Raw genomic sequence first — 14,491 nt, 5'->3', positions numbered from 1 at the left:
AGTTCTCATAGAATCACACTGCAACTTTGGGCACAAAGGATAGAAATATTTCGATCATAAGAGAACATTTGTAGTCTGAGCTTGTCATGCTCACCTTTTCCTTTTTCCTATTTTTTAAGGGCAGATTGCTTTTTAAAGTTTTATTTTAATATTTTTATTTGTGTGTGTGTGTGTGTGTGTGTGTCTGTGCGTGTATGTGTCTGTGACTGGGTGTGTTTGTGGGTGTGACTGTTTCTGTGGGGGAGGTGTCTATGTCCATATGTATGTGTCTGTGTGTTTGTGTGTCTGCATCTGTCTGTGTGTGTCTGTGTTTCTGTGTATGAGTGTGTCTGTGTGTCTGTACCTATGAGTGTGTGTGTGTGTGTGTGTGTGTGTGTGTGTGTGTGTGTGTGTGACAGCATCGCCTTGATCTTCCTCCTGCACATATTCCTGGCCAGTTTGTAAGTGCATCCAGAATATCAAAATCTCTGATTGCTTCGAGAGTAAATCTGTTAAGTTCCATTTTCACCCCTTAAGAAAACAAAGCAGATATTCAATGCTTCCTAAAAACACAGAAATAATCCTGAGGAAGATTAAAGGATTTCTTCTAATGTCTGTTCCCAAAACTGGGAGTGTTGCCAACTTTTAATGTGGGGGAAAGTTTGGTTGTCACAACACTGTCACTGAGACTGTGCACTACACAAAACATTGATATAAAGAAATATCACTCACTGTTAAATACGATTAGCATATTCAGTTGGAAAGACAAATGTGAACACAGATTTCCAATGTTTGTATCATGTACAACTTCAATATTTATCTTTGTGCAGAAGTGAGTAAACAGAAACTTAGGGGCAGAAGAAAACTAACACGCACACTGAAGGATGTGTGAATGAATATCTACAATAGCTTAGGAGGTCTTACGGATCTTCAAAAATAACTGATTACATTCTCTTTCATTTTCTTTCTTTACAGCTTGTACCTATTATGCACTTGTGATCTTGCCAAATGGGATGTTTCTGGAAGCATATGTTTAATAAAATGTGTGTGGGCACACTAACGCACATGCACCATTAAAGCAATGTCCTGGTTTCCTCTTAAACTGACAAATGTGAAGCATATTAGGAATGCAGACACTTACCTATCTTAGCTCTCCACATTATGTGCAGGCACTTGGAGTCTGAGTCCATTTGAGGAAAGAGAAATAAGGAAGCATTATGTACATCAAGAAGAGCTGACAGACAGCTTGGTTTGCTTGTCTAGAATTCTTTCAGTGTTATTTTGTACATTTGCAGGATGCTAGCCACTCAGTGTGTGCTCTATCTAATTACTTTCCTATGCCCTGACCCCGCCAGGCTCAGAATGCACTTGCAGACCCCTCTCCAACATCCAGACCTCACTATAGATACTTCTTGCTTCTAACTCCATCTTGCATTCCATCTGTCAAATTCCAAGTTAGTTTACTAGTATTTCATTATTTTTCTTTTACAAGGCATTTCAAATTCTCCATGGGATTAGAGAGGCTATAAGTTTCAAATATATATATATATATATTCCTGGAGAAACACAGCATTAAGACTATGCTAAAGTCATGTTTAGATTGAACTGAAATGATTCTTTAACCTACGCCATACAGGTAAGAGAATGAAAGATCTGGGAATTAGAAATATCGTTGCTCATCCACACAAATTCTTTACTAACAATCTAATAAAATGAAAACTGACAGAATAATGCTATCATTTTGAGTCATTTTTATTTATCCTTTGAAAATAGTATGCATGTATACAATGTGTGCTAATCATATCCACCACCACTCCCTCCTCCAACTTTCCACAGGCTTTCCCAATCTCCCTCCCAATTCCATATTCTCATTCTTTTATAGCAGACTGAGTCCAATTACTGCTGCACCTATACTCATGAGAGTGGGGTCATCCACTGGTACATGAGCAACCTACCAATGGCCACCCACCCCCAAAAGTGATTTGCCATCCTCAGTCAACTGCCATCAACTGCTGATAGCTCCTCAGCTGACGGTGGAGCCCCATACCACTTTGCCTTCATGGACTCAATTTCATAATTTCTGAGATGTGATAGCTATAAATGCATAGGTGAATTTCAATTTCTTGCAATAGATTCCTTTGTTTCATGTGAAATTTATCTAGAACCAGCTTTCAAAAGAGTCAAAACCAGGATGGGCATGATAGCAATGACTTGTAATTTCAGCTACTCCAAAAGTTGGCCAGGAGGCTCATGGATCACAAAGTTTAAGGCCAGCCTAGGCAATGTGGTGAGACCCAGTCTCAACATTTTAAAAAAACTGTTTAACCCTTTCCACCCTCAGTATTCCTTATCTACGTTCATTTTACCTGTGTTCTCCCACCCTTCCTCCCTTAAGGCTTCACCTTCCTGTTTCAACAGAGTGAGAGTTAAGGGGATGAGAGAGATTAGAACAAAGGGAGGAAGGGTGACTAAAAAGAGGGGATGAAAAAGCCCTGTGGAAGCCTACACTCTTGCAGCCTCATTAAAAATCCTCTTTTCCATTATCTCACATGAACTCTGAAAGGACATAAGTAAAGTGTTTTTCATTCTGAGACTCTTTCTCCACACCTCAAACAATCCTACAGTGGACACCAATCGGGATTGAGACCAGGTTCCACAGGTTGAGGGCTAATCCTTAGAAGACTGTCACCCACTTCAGGTGACAATTGTCAGCTTCAGGGTAAGGCCTGTGCCTCTGACTGACAAACCCATTGGGTTTGTTTAATTTTCCAGAGTGGCTCATGGCATTTACAGAAACATTTTTTAAATATTTTATTTATTATTTTTTTATTTTATATGTATGCGTACATCGCCTGCATGTAGGTAAGTGCACCTGTGTCACGCAATGCCCTCGGAGGACAGAAGAGGCCATTGGATCCCCTGGAACTGGAGTTTGTGACAGTTGTTAGCTGCCATGTGGGTGCTGGGATTTGAACCTGGGTCTTCTCCAAGAACAGCCAGTGTTCTCAACTGCTGAGCCATCTCTCCGGCCCCCACAGAAACATTTTCATACACTTTCTGGGTTACCATAAAGATATTACAAAGGACACAGATTAAGCAGCAAGATGGAAGAGACATATGAGGCAAGGCAGAGATGCCGTTATATTTCTACAGGAATCAGCCTCCCAGGCGCCTCAGTAGATTCAGTAGATTCAGTGTTTTGGAAACTCCATAAACGTAATATTTTTAGGCTTTGGTGAGGATCTCATTTCATAAGCATGATTGATTAAATCCTCAGCCATTAGTGAAATACTTAACTTTCACCCTTTATCCTCCTTGGATGTTGGGGTGTAGGGCTGAAAGCCCCAACCCTCCAATCATGTCTTCCTCTTTGTGATGACCAGCCCCCTTCTGACACTACCTAGGATTCTAAGACTGTAAAACCATCACTCATCTTTTTAGTATGGAAAACACACTCTTAATACTCAGGATATTCCATGGCTTCCAGGAGGATATGTTGGGAAACTAGAATAAGTATAAGAAATATATATATATATATATCACAGAATTAGAAATGTGAATTCTCTTTACTTCAACCTAATGATATGAAAACTGATATAATAATGATAGAATATTATTTTGACATTTTTATTTATTCTTCAAAATTTTTCATACATGTATACAATGTATTTGAGCATATTGACCTTCCCCACTTTCTCCCTCCAATTCCCCTCAGACCCCCCACCAGGCTTCCCCAATACATCTCCCTCCAAACTCTATATTATTCTCTCTCATTTTTAAAGTATTTGCCTATTTTTTAAATTTTATATGTATAAATGTATTGTCTGCACATGTGTAACTGCACTTGTGTCATGCTATGCTCACAGAGGCTAGAAGAGGGTGTCAGATCCCCGGAGCTAGAGTTATGGATGGTTGTTACCCACCATGTGGATGCTGGGAATTGAACCTGGGTCCTCTGGAAGAGCCAGTCCTGTTCTCTTTTGTAATAACCTCAAAAATTCTAAAGATCACCATTAAAAAGTTGTGAAATGTATAATCTTCACAGATATGTTCAGATTTATTTTATTCTGAGTATATTTAGTTTAGAAATGACAGTCAAAATATTCTATATATGAGCTGGAGAGGTGACTCCATGGTTAAGAACACTGGCTGCTCTTGCAGAAGATCCAGGTTCAAATCCCAGCATCCACATGACAGCTAACAACTGTCTTTAACTCCAGTTCTAGGGGACCCAATGCCTTCTTCTGTCCTCTGTGGGGATTGCACGACACAGGTGCACTTAACATACATGCAGGCAATGTACACATACAAAACAAAAATAGCAAATAAAATATTTTTAAAACATATTCTGCATATATGTTAAAAGCAGCAAAAGGTCAGAGAAATCCACCTGAAACCAAGCAATAGCCTCCATCTGCCTGGTACAAAACAAGCCGCTAAGAGGATGACACCCACAGGTCCTTTACAGGATGTTGGAGTCATGTTGTCACAATTAATAGAGCACAATGAAATCCTTACAGAGATTTTATAGAGCTGAAAAAGAAACATAAAACCAATCCGGTCCTATTATGTCTAAGTTCAGGTAATATAAAATAGCATTAATAGTGAATAGAATAAAATCATTGGGCTTCATTCTAAGACAAATCATCATGGTGTGCTTTGGACGTAATTACAACCCTCCTACAAATTCTTTAGGTGCTACGTAATAGTCACAGTTCCTTGGGAGGAAATAGGCAGATAGTTGTCCACAACATTACATCATTTCAAACAAGTGTCAGCTAGTTTAGTTGATGTAATCCCTATCTAAAATGAACAAGAGCTGGACTACTTTGGAAAAGATGATATTGTTGTGTTTCTGTTGTCAACTGTTTGTGCGTTTATCTTCTTTGTAAATGATAGTGCTTCATCTTTCGCAGGGTTTATGTCCTAAAACTCTTAAGATCTGGTGTTAAATAATCCCTTATGAAAGCACAGGGATGAAGAGCTGAGTAGCTGGCGTGATGGCTAATTTCCCCTGAAAATATGTCAGGACCACACTGCAATCAAACATCTGGCCAAATATTATTTTGGATGTGCTTGTGGGAATATTTCTTGATGAGATTAACATTTGAAGCAGCAGACTGAGTAGAGATTTTCCTCTCTAGTGCATATGGTTATCATCCAATCCAATAAAGACCTGAGCAGAATAATAGGCTGAGTAAATAACAGGCTCAAAGAGACAGAATTCTTCCTCTGTTCGGTTATCTTCAAACTGAGCTTTGGTCTCTTGCCTTCAGACTTGGATTTGGGACGCAACTTAACACCACCAGTGTCCTTTGGTCTGGGCTTCTTAGCTCCTATCTTGCGAGATGATTTCTAACAAATATATAGTGCTATATGTGCACAATGACACAGTACTAATTAGTGTTAACAAATTAGTTCCCTAACATAACTAGACAGATATATACCTCACTGGCTCCATTTCTGGTACATCCTAATCATTTAGAATTGAACCTGGTTAAATTGATACCAGGAATTCTGAAAAATTAAGCTCTGGCCTTTTCATTCATCGGATCCAGGCATCCAGGGTGTTTGGAGATAATTTATGTGAAATATTGAGTAAACTAAAAGTTCTTTGTAAACACCATTATTGGTCATGTTGTGTTCTTTACAGGGATTTCTTTCTTTAAAAAAACTATTCTAGTGAAGAATAAAAGAACGTTTCTAACTAAGAAAAGTAAAAATTAAACTTTGATTGTTTTATATCACAAAAATGGTGAATTACTAAAAGTCTACTAAAATTCATGTCCTTATACTGATTAACTGAAGAATCATTAAATCTCTATTCTTTTTTATGATATGTAAACAAGATCTGCATTGTAGGACTTGAAAGAGATACCCAAAGCAAAAAATATTTAGAACTTGCATTAAAGGTTCTTTTAAATCTTTCCTAGGAATAACTCAACCTTGAAATTTGGTCTATTCAAACCAAGAAAATACTAAATGAAATGCCAAGAAATCACAGGAAACCAAGAGTACTTATGATACTTTTTTAAAATACTCTTCCAAACGTTTTTTGATTCTCTTTACTTTCAAGAAATACAACCTGGGCCAGTGAGATGGCTCAGCAGGTCAAGGCTCTTGCTGCACAAGTCTTATGACCTGAGTTCGATCCTGAAACCTTCAATGGGAAGAAAAGAACAGACTCCCCAAAACTGTCCTTTGACCTCCACATAAGCACTGTGATATGTGCACACACACACACACACACACACACACACACACACACACGCACATGAATCATATACATACACATATACAAAATACTAATTATTCTTGAAAACAGAGTTCATATGGATGTCACATATGAATTTAGAGGCACAGATACACTTGCAGGACAAAAAGATGCACAATCAATTTTGAAATGCAACTTAAGCCATTGATTGTTGGTGCAAATTTAAACTTCTCTAGTGCTTGTATGGTACCATGCTACCTAAAAGCAATGCAGTCTATGCACAGAAGAAAATTATTGTAGTGGTTCAATTTTAATTAGAGTTTTCTCTCTGGTATGATGTTTCTTTACAGACTAAAACAAATCTTTTAAGTTTCATACTACAGGTAAAAGAACCTCAAAATGCTAAAATCTAGCATAATGCTTTATATCTGTCTCTAAATCTTGTATATTCCTACATAGCTGCCCAATGTTTTATATTTGTATAGTGAATGTGTATGATTTTGAATAGGTGCATCGTCATTTAACTGTACATAATCGAACAGTGATGATGATTGATTTCTCCAAACATTGTCTTCTGGTTTTTGTCATTTGTGGGTTTTATTTGTACAGTTACTCTTGAAGCTGCATCTGAGATAATGTGTATATGAAAAGATTATACCAAGGAAAAATAAAGCAATATGTTAACTATGGTTCTTTGGGAGAAAACTTACATTGCTTCAGGTTGTGATTTACTTTCAAAACAGAGTTTACTTTGAGCATCACTTTGCTCATCTGCATTGATGTTTGATGTTTGTATTTCTGTCGTGAGCAGTTTTATGCAAAGGTAGATATTTTCAGAGAACTTTAAATACATCTATTGAGTTAATATTGTTTTGCTGATGTGATTTGTTTATTTAATATTAAATAATGTATTGTAAATAAAGAATTTCATTGGTATTGCATCATTTAATACATTTTAATGCCTTTGGGCATTACCCAGCTTTTTAAAAAAGCTTTTTAAAAAGAAATAGAGCCTAATTTCTGTTCCCAAGAATTTTAGCTAGACTTCACAGCACAGGGAATGGTCACAGCTGAAGCAATAGGATATCACTTCCTTTCTATAACTTGGAATAAAGCCAAGTAAGGAAACCTGCTTGCTACTCTAGGGGAAAGACTGAATAGTGAAAAACTGAACTCTATTGAAAATGATTCTGCAGTCCCTTCAAATGATTGTACTCTCAACTGACCTGGTCACTACAAACACGGATATTAATTGTGAAACCCTATTTATTGAGTGATTGTTGTTTTGGTGATGGTGGTGATGGTGGTGATGTTTATAAAGCCCTATTTCAAGCCCTTTTTTCATGCTCCATCTCTTATTTTCTGCTGAAAGATCCTGAGGTTATAGATTTGAAAATATCCCTTTGTGCAAATATGGAAGGCAAGTAAAATATCAAATTATTTTCAGTGCTCTCAACAGCAAGTTTGGGAGGAGGAAGTATTTTCTTTCAACATTTAATCATGACTATGCAACAGCCTACAAGGAAGAAAGCAAACTGACAGCTAAAACATAAAAAATTTCAGTTTTGTAACGTATCAAGGGACTCCAAGTTGGAAATGACTCTCCTTCATGACACAGTCACTAATGATTTACAAAAACAATTTGAGTAAGAAAATAAATTATTAAATTATAACATAATGTATCAAATAGATATCTGAGGCTAGAGAGATGGCTCAGTGATTAAGAACACTTGCTGCTCTTGCAGAAGACCTGGGTTCAGCTCCGAGGCTCCACACGGCAGCCCACAACCATCAGTAACTCCAATTCTAGGGGATCCAATGCCCTTTTTTGGTCTCCACAGGCACCAGGCACACATGTGATGCACACATACATATATGTAGGCAAAACACTCATAAACATAAAATAAAAACATAATGAACAGATTTTAAAAGATACCTATTGTACTAACATAAATCAATGGTAGAAAAAAAATTTCCATGAAAAGGATTCAAAATAAATTATAGATATTCCAACACTCAGAAGATGAAATATAACTTCCCGCTCTTAGAATGAACTTAGAATACTGTTTTTCTTCCAAAGAGAGCAATATGGAGAGGTAAGGGTTAGGACAGAGGATAGCTTTAGAAATGAAAAACTTGACATGCACAGGTATGGTAGTTCGAATAAAATGTCCCCCATGGGTTCCAAGTATTTGGTCATTTTGTCCCTAGTTGGTGGTGCTGTTTGGGGAGGTCTTAGAAGGTGTGGTGTTGCTGGAGGAAGCATGTCACTGGAGGCGGGCTTAGAGAGTTCTTAAGCCTTGCAGAACTTCCAGGCACTCTCTGCTTCCTGTGCCTGCTTCAAGAGGTGAGTACTTACTTAGCTTTTTGCTCTGGCTACCTCCTGCCACCATACCTCACCATCATGATGGACTCTGATTCTTATCTGGAACTGTAAGCTCAAATAAATTCTTCCTTTTATAAGTTTCCTTGGTCATGGTATCTTATCACAGCAACAGAAAAGTGACCAACGAAGATGGTATTTTATTCTGTGGTCTGCCTTCACATCGTCCTTCTATTAATAAGAACATCAACCAAATCTCTGGTCAGGGATAACCTACAAAATACCTGACTTCTCTAAACTCTCACGGTCATTCAAAATAGTAAATAGATTGAGAAATTTCTTCAGTCAAGGAAGCCGAAACGAAACTGAGTGTGATATGGATGGGATCCTGAAACTGAGAAAGAACACTGGGTACATAGTAACAAAATCTGATTAACCAAAGATTTTAGCCAATATTAGTGTGTGATAAAGAAAATTAGACCCAGGAGATATAAGAACTCTGTGTTAGTTTCATACTTTTTCCATAACTATTCTGAAATTTAAACATTGTTTAAGGACACCCCTTTAATTCCAACATCCAGGGGCAGAAGCAGGTGTATCTCTGTGAGATTGAGGCCACCCTGGTCTATGTAGTGAGTTTTCAGGCCAGCTGCAACTACAGAGAAAGCCTGTTTCAAAAACACCCAAAGAGAGAGAGAGAGAGAGAGAGAGAGAGAGAGAGAGAGAGAGAGAGAGGGGGGAGGGAGGGAGGAAGGAAGGAAGGAAGGAAGGAAGGAAGGAAGGAAGGAAGGGAAGATAGGTAGTCTTGAAGGGCCAGTGGAATCAGCATCAAGTAAAGACCAAGCCTGGAGACTTGAATTCAGTCCCTAGAATCTAGATGATGCAAAACTTCTACAAGTTGTTCTCTGTTCTCCGACCTTCATGTGTGCACCATGGCGCGCGCGCGCGCACACACACACACACACACACACACACAAAATAAATAAATAAATAAATTTAAAAATTTATTAAAAGTTTTGCTTAAATTTTTCTTCAGGAAAAAGAAAAATATTAAGTCAAATAAAACATTTATTAACTTGCATGATTTCAAATATGCACAATCAGTACAGAAAGAGAGACTTAGTAGGAGAGAGAATATGGGGCCAAGATATTCTACAGTGTTCACAGTAGTCTTCTAGACTCTCTCCTCTTCCCCTTGTCCCCTGCAGCTTGTACAGCTTGTCGAGAGTTACCCATGCATCATCAAAAACATATGCTATACATCCCTAACTATTAACCACAGTTTCCATTCTGAGATAGAAAGATTCAGATATCTTTGCCTCTGTGAGGCACCAGAAAAAAAAAAAGCAGGCAGTGGAAGGGAAAGTGGGGCAGTTGCTCTAAGGAAGGGAAAATGGAAGATCACATACAGGAATAAGATATTGCTTGCCTTCAGCAATGAGGCTGTGTAGAAGCTGAGATCTCATGGCCATCCATAAGCCTTGATCACTAGTAGAAGGCCATCTATCAGACAATAGCTAGGAACGCCAAGATATTGCCCCAAACCCTATTCTATGAGAACAACTCACCACCTCATAATATTCATAAATTGCCTTCACAAAATGGAACACAGGGAATGTTGTCCACCAGGAGGGGGCTAAGGTGATGTGAAGAGCTTTTATCTTTGATCAGGTGTAACTAAACCAAATCAGTTCGAAATTAGCCCCTGTAACAGAACAGAAGGGACGCATACCACACTGTCACCCCAAACTCATAGTTGTAATGGTGATTACTGACCCTCAAAAAGATCACCAGAACAACCAGATGGTCAAACAAAGATGGCTGTATGAGGTTTTCTGCAGTACAAAAGAATTTTAGCTGTATCTTATGAGAAAGAAGTCACAGAGAATATTTATTTATAAGGAGTTAAAATTTCAGCATAGTGATTTCTTAGGACGGAGAGGGTAACGGGGATGGAACCTAAGACTTTACACATGCTAAGCAAACATCTTTCTACTGAGCTACATCCCCACTCTCACACTCAGTGATAAAAGTTCTTGTAAGGCAAGGAACTGGTTAGAAGTAGACTCTGTCACTCAATAGCTTCAGATGGATGGGCTCTTAATTGAGTTATAATATGCAAGATGCTGCTCCTAATAAATGAGCTACTCCATTTGGCTTGGTGTCTTTTACATTCTGGGAGCAAGTATTTCCTAAAGTAAATAGCTAACTCACTCTCAACTTTATATACAATAAGGACAAGAAAATATTTTTAATTCCATTATGGTCTAACACATAAGCAAGAAATAATCTTAGTCATAATATAAGTGACAAGAACAGGTAATTACTGGATAGTTTTAATTCTCAGTTCTTAGAATGGACAAACTGTGAAGTGGACCCATGATCCCTGCTTCCAGATATGTGTGCCCTGCATGTTCCTCAGTCCCTAGAGCATGGGCATGACCTGTGATTTGCCCCTAACCAATTGAATTCTGCAAAAGTGATGGGATATAGGTGATTGTGGTGTGGGAGATTTTAGTGCTCCGCTTGCTCAATTTTATCCCTTTCATACATTTATGTATGAAAATAAGCAATTATATTTAGGAGGCCAGAATGACTGGTCATTATGGCCTCTTAATCACAGCCATCAAACTGAGTTCCTCAGTATAACCTCAAGGAACTGAATTCATCCAGAATCCTGCACTCTTAGAAACAGATCATTCCACAGTTCATGCTTTAAATGATGTTGCAGATTCAGTGAAAATTTTTATTATAATTGTGTGAGATTCAGAAACAGTCATTCATAGATGCCTTATCCACAAAAACTCTCAACTAATAAGTGTGCTTCTTTTGTTTTAAATCTTATTTTATTTTTATTTACATGTGTATGTGTGTCTTGTGTAGATGTGTGCTCACGCATGTAGATGTTTCTAGAGGCCAGAAAAGTATATAAGATCCCTGTAACTGGAGTTACAGGTGGATGTGAACTTCCCAACATGGGTGCTGCTAACCTAACCCAGGTCCCCTGTAAGAGCAGCAAGTGTTCTTAACCACTGAGCCATCTATCTATCAGACCCCCAAGGATGTTTCTTTAGGTCTCAAAATTCATGGTAACATTACACAGCCATAGAAAACCAGTGTAGTCGTCTTTTAGACAATTCTTTCTCTTAAGATGAAGGAGAGACCATAATCAATATAGGCGATTATTCCAACTCTGTGCTGCTAAACAAAGTTCATTTGCTTCATTTAGACCTTGTGATGGTAGTCGTTCCAACACAAATAAATTCAGATTTTCTTATTCTTTTAGTAGGATTGCTGATTGGATCATTCGATGAGACGTTGATTCCTTACAGCACTTACAATTTGAAGATCGTTCATTTTAATGCTGAAAACCAGAAAAATACTATTTTTTACCATTTAAGGGTAGTAATCAGAGTTTTCTAGTCTGCTCATAATATAAGAATTAATACCACTCAAATCAAACCATGGTAAAAGATTTCAACCCCAACCAAAGAATCTGCAAAACAGGATATGAGAGGTATAAGACCAGTTACCTAATTTCATCATGTATTTCCTGGATGATTTTAGTATCATAAAATACTCCATAGAATTCTATAGGAGGGGTAAAAGACATTTCATATGCCTGTACCCTGAGCATTTCAGAAACTTCTCTTTCAAGTTCAAAGTCTTAATTATATTGTCTAGCTTCCTATCTTTTGAACCATTACTACAGGCTTACATGTATTTGAAGTATCTTTTTTTTTTTTTTTGCATCCACCAAACTCTCTTTATCTCTGAACTGCCCCTGTGGTACACTGGGATAGTCTTCAAGCAACTGTTTAGAGGGTGTGGCTCCATCTCATAGAACACAGGTGACCCAAGGGAGCCCATCCATTTGAACCAGGCAGCAAGGCTTGAAGTTGACAATGAGTCTGGATAACAAGAGTACTCTTGGTCAGCCAACAGCAGCAGCAGAAGCAGTAACATGCCCTGGGAGGGCGTTAGTAATTCGGTTCCTTGCTGGGCGTTGGGTGTAGACAGTCCAGTCTCCATCTCCACCTCCACCCCATCTTCATCTTTATTGATTCTTTTGCTATCTAAAGTCAGAAGCTTTGCCCTACTGGGAAGCAAGTCCATGAACTCTTATTGCTAAGGCTTGTCCCTTGGCAAGTTTGTTTAACCACTTCTTAGAATTCTCTGAGACACCCAAATATATTTTCAATAAGTCAAATAAATTTCTACTTAAGCTAGTTCAAATTCATTTCTATTACTTGCCACCAAGAGAATCTTGACTAATGGGGCTGTTAAGCCTGAGATAACACAAGTGGATGGCTCCATCCCCAAGTCAATATTGCCCACCTCCCAGAGCTGGCCCACAGAGGAAGCTTTGCCACCCGGCCCACCTACTAACTCCTCCTCCTCTTCCCACCCACACATCTCTAGACTTGTTTTTCATTACCTTATTTTCTCTGCTGACTTTTTTAAGTTGATAAATAACAATCATGTATATTTATGGGGTACAATGAAATTTTACAAAATTATATTTTTATTACTTCTTTGAGAATTTCATACAGTACATTATTTTGATCATGTTCAACTTCACTTTGCCCATCTCCTCTCAGATCACTCCTAACTTCCCTACCCGCGTACTGACAATTTCATGTCTTTGTTTTTTTAACCTGTGTCAAGTTCTTGCTTTTTTTTTTTGTTTATTAGAAGAAGCATTTCATTACAACAGCATTAACCTATTCAATAACATTTTTCTGAGCTAGGGTACATCTCTTTCAAAATTGGCTGTATATTTTTAGGTTTACAGATGAATTATTACGCTTGTACAATCTTTTACTCATTATAAACTCTATAAGACATAAAATTAAATGAGTTTTTAACGTTTAAAAAAGATCTCCACTTCGTTGTTAAAATACACAGTTTCATACAGAAAAATTCATTTTAAGGCAATTGACATTGAGACGTTTTCAAATGCATTTCGAATCTCTATATATATGACTATCACTGGTCACAGTCGCTTACTTTCTGAGTTCCTTGGCATCTGAGTATGATTATAAACTCGTCAGATAGCCTTCCTCTCCCACTAGAGCCTCCATACGCTGCCATCCCTGCCACTGTCCACTGTGCTGTCAGCACCCTCATCTATTCCCCCCTGTCTGCCCTTCTAGTAAATATAGTCAGCCAGAGGTCCCTGTTCCAGGAGGGTCAGCTGTTCCTCATCTACGGCAATCCATTGTCAATATTCCTTTGGATAGAATTGGGGTCTGCTGTTCATTTTTCCAGTAGTGTGTTGGGTTACTATCTGGGAAAGGCTTTATCCATCGTGGACAAAGCTCGACTGAAGGTATCACCTCTCTGGCTTTGATGTTTGTCAAGTAACTTTTAGTTATATATATGTATGCTCTTATGAAATTATATTGGCCCCTATAATCTTTGGTTATACTTACCTTCTGTGTATTTAAGGACATACAATTGGACCAGATAAACTCGATTTGTTTTTACTCTTGAGGTTGTTTGAGGATCTGTTCCTCAGCGGTCCGATGGGCTTGGGAGGAGCCCCCGGCTCCGATGCTCATAGTCCCTGGGAACTAATCGACCTAGGAGAGCAAGGAGCAAAAAGTGTCTTTTGTGTCCCTCTGACCCAATTAGTATAGATCTAAAGGTATGTCTGTTAAACATCCAAGAAGGTTAGTTCCACCATTCTGGCATTTTTAATTACTGTGTGTCATGCAGATAAGTCTTGGGTAATGACCAGTTGGTCTCAGATAAACCTTATCTAGAGATATTTTTCTTGGTCTGTTATGTATAATTAGTCCGTAGATTGTAGGAATAATATGGTTCCTTCGGGTTTTTGTGACTAGCTAGCCATTGTTTCTCTCTTGTATCGTCTCACCCCTCTATCATGGTTTTCCCACTTAAGTGCCCCCACTTCCCCCCCTTTCGTTCCTTACTAATACCCTTGCTCCCATGATCCTTGTAAGTGGCTC

Source organism: Nannospalax galili, unplaced genomic scaffold (genome assembly GCF_000622305.1).
Source record: "Nannospalax galili isolate Female #2095 unplaced genomic scaffold, S.galili_v1.0 scaffold767, whole genome shotgun sequence".
Taxonomy (NCBI): Eukaryota; Metazoa; Chordata; class Mammalia; order Rodentia; family Spalacidae; genus Nannospalax; species Nannospalax galili.
The sequence above is the reverse complement of the archived record's forward strand: the minus strand, read 5'-3'. Positions refer to the sequence as shown.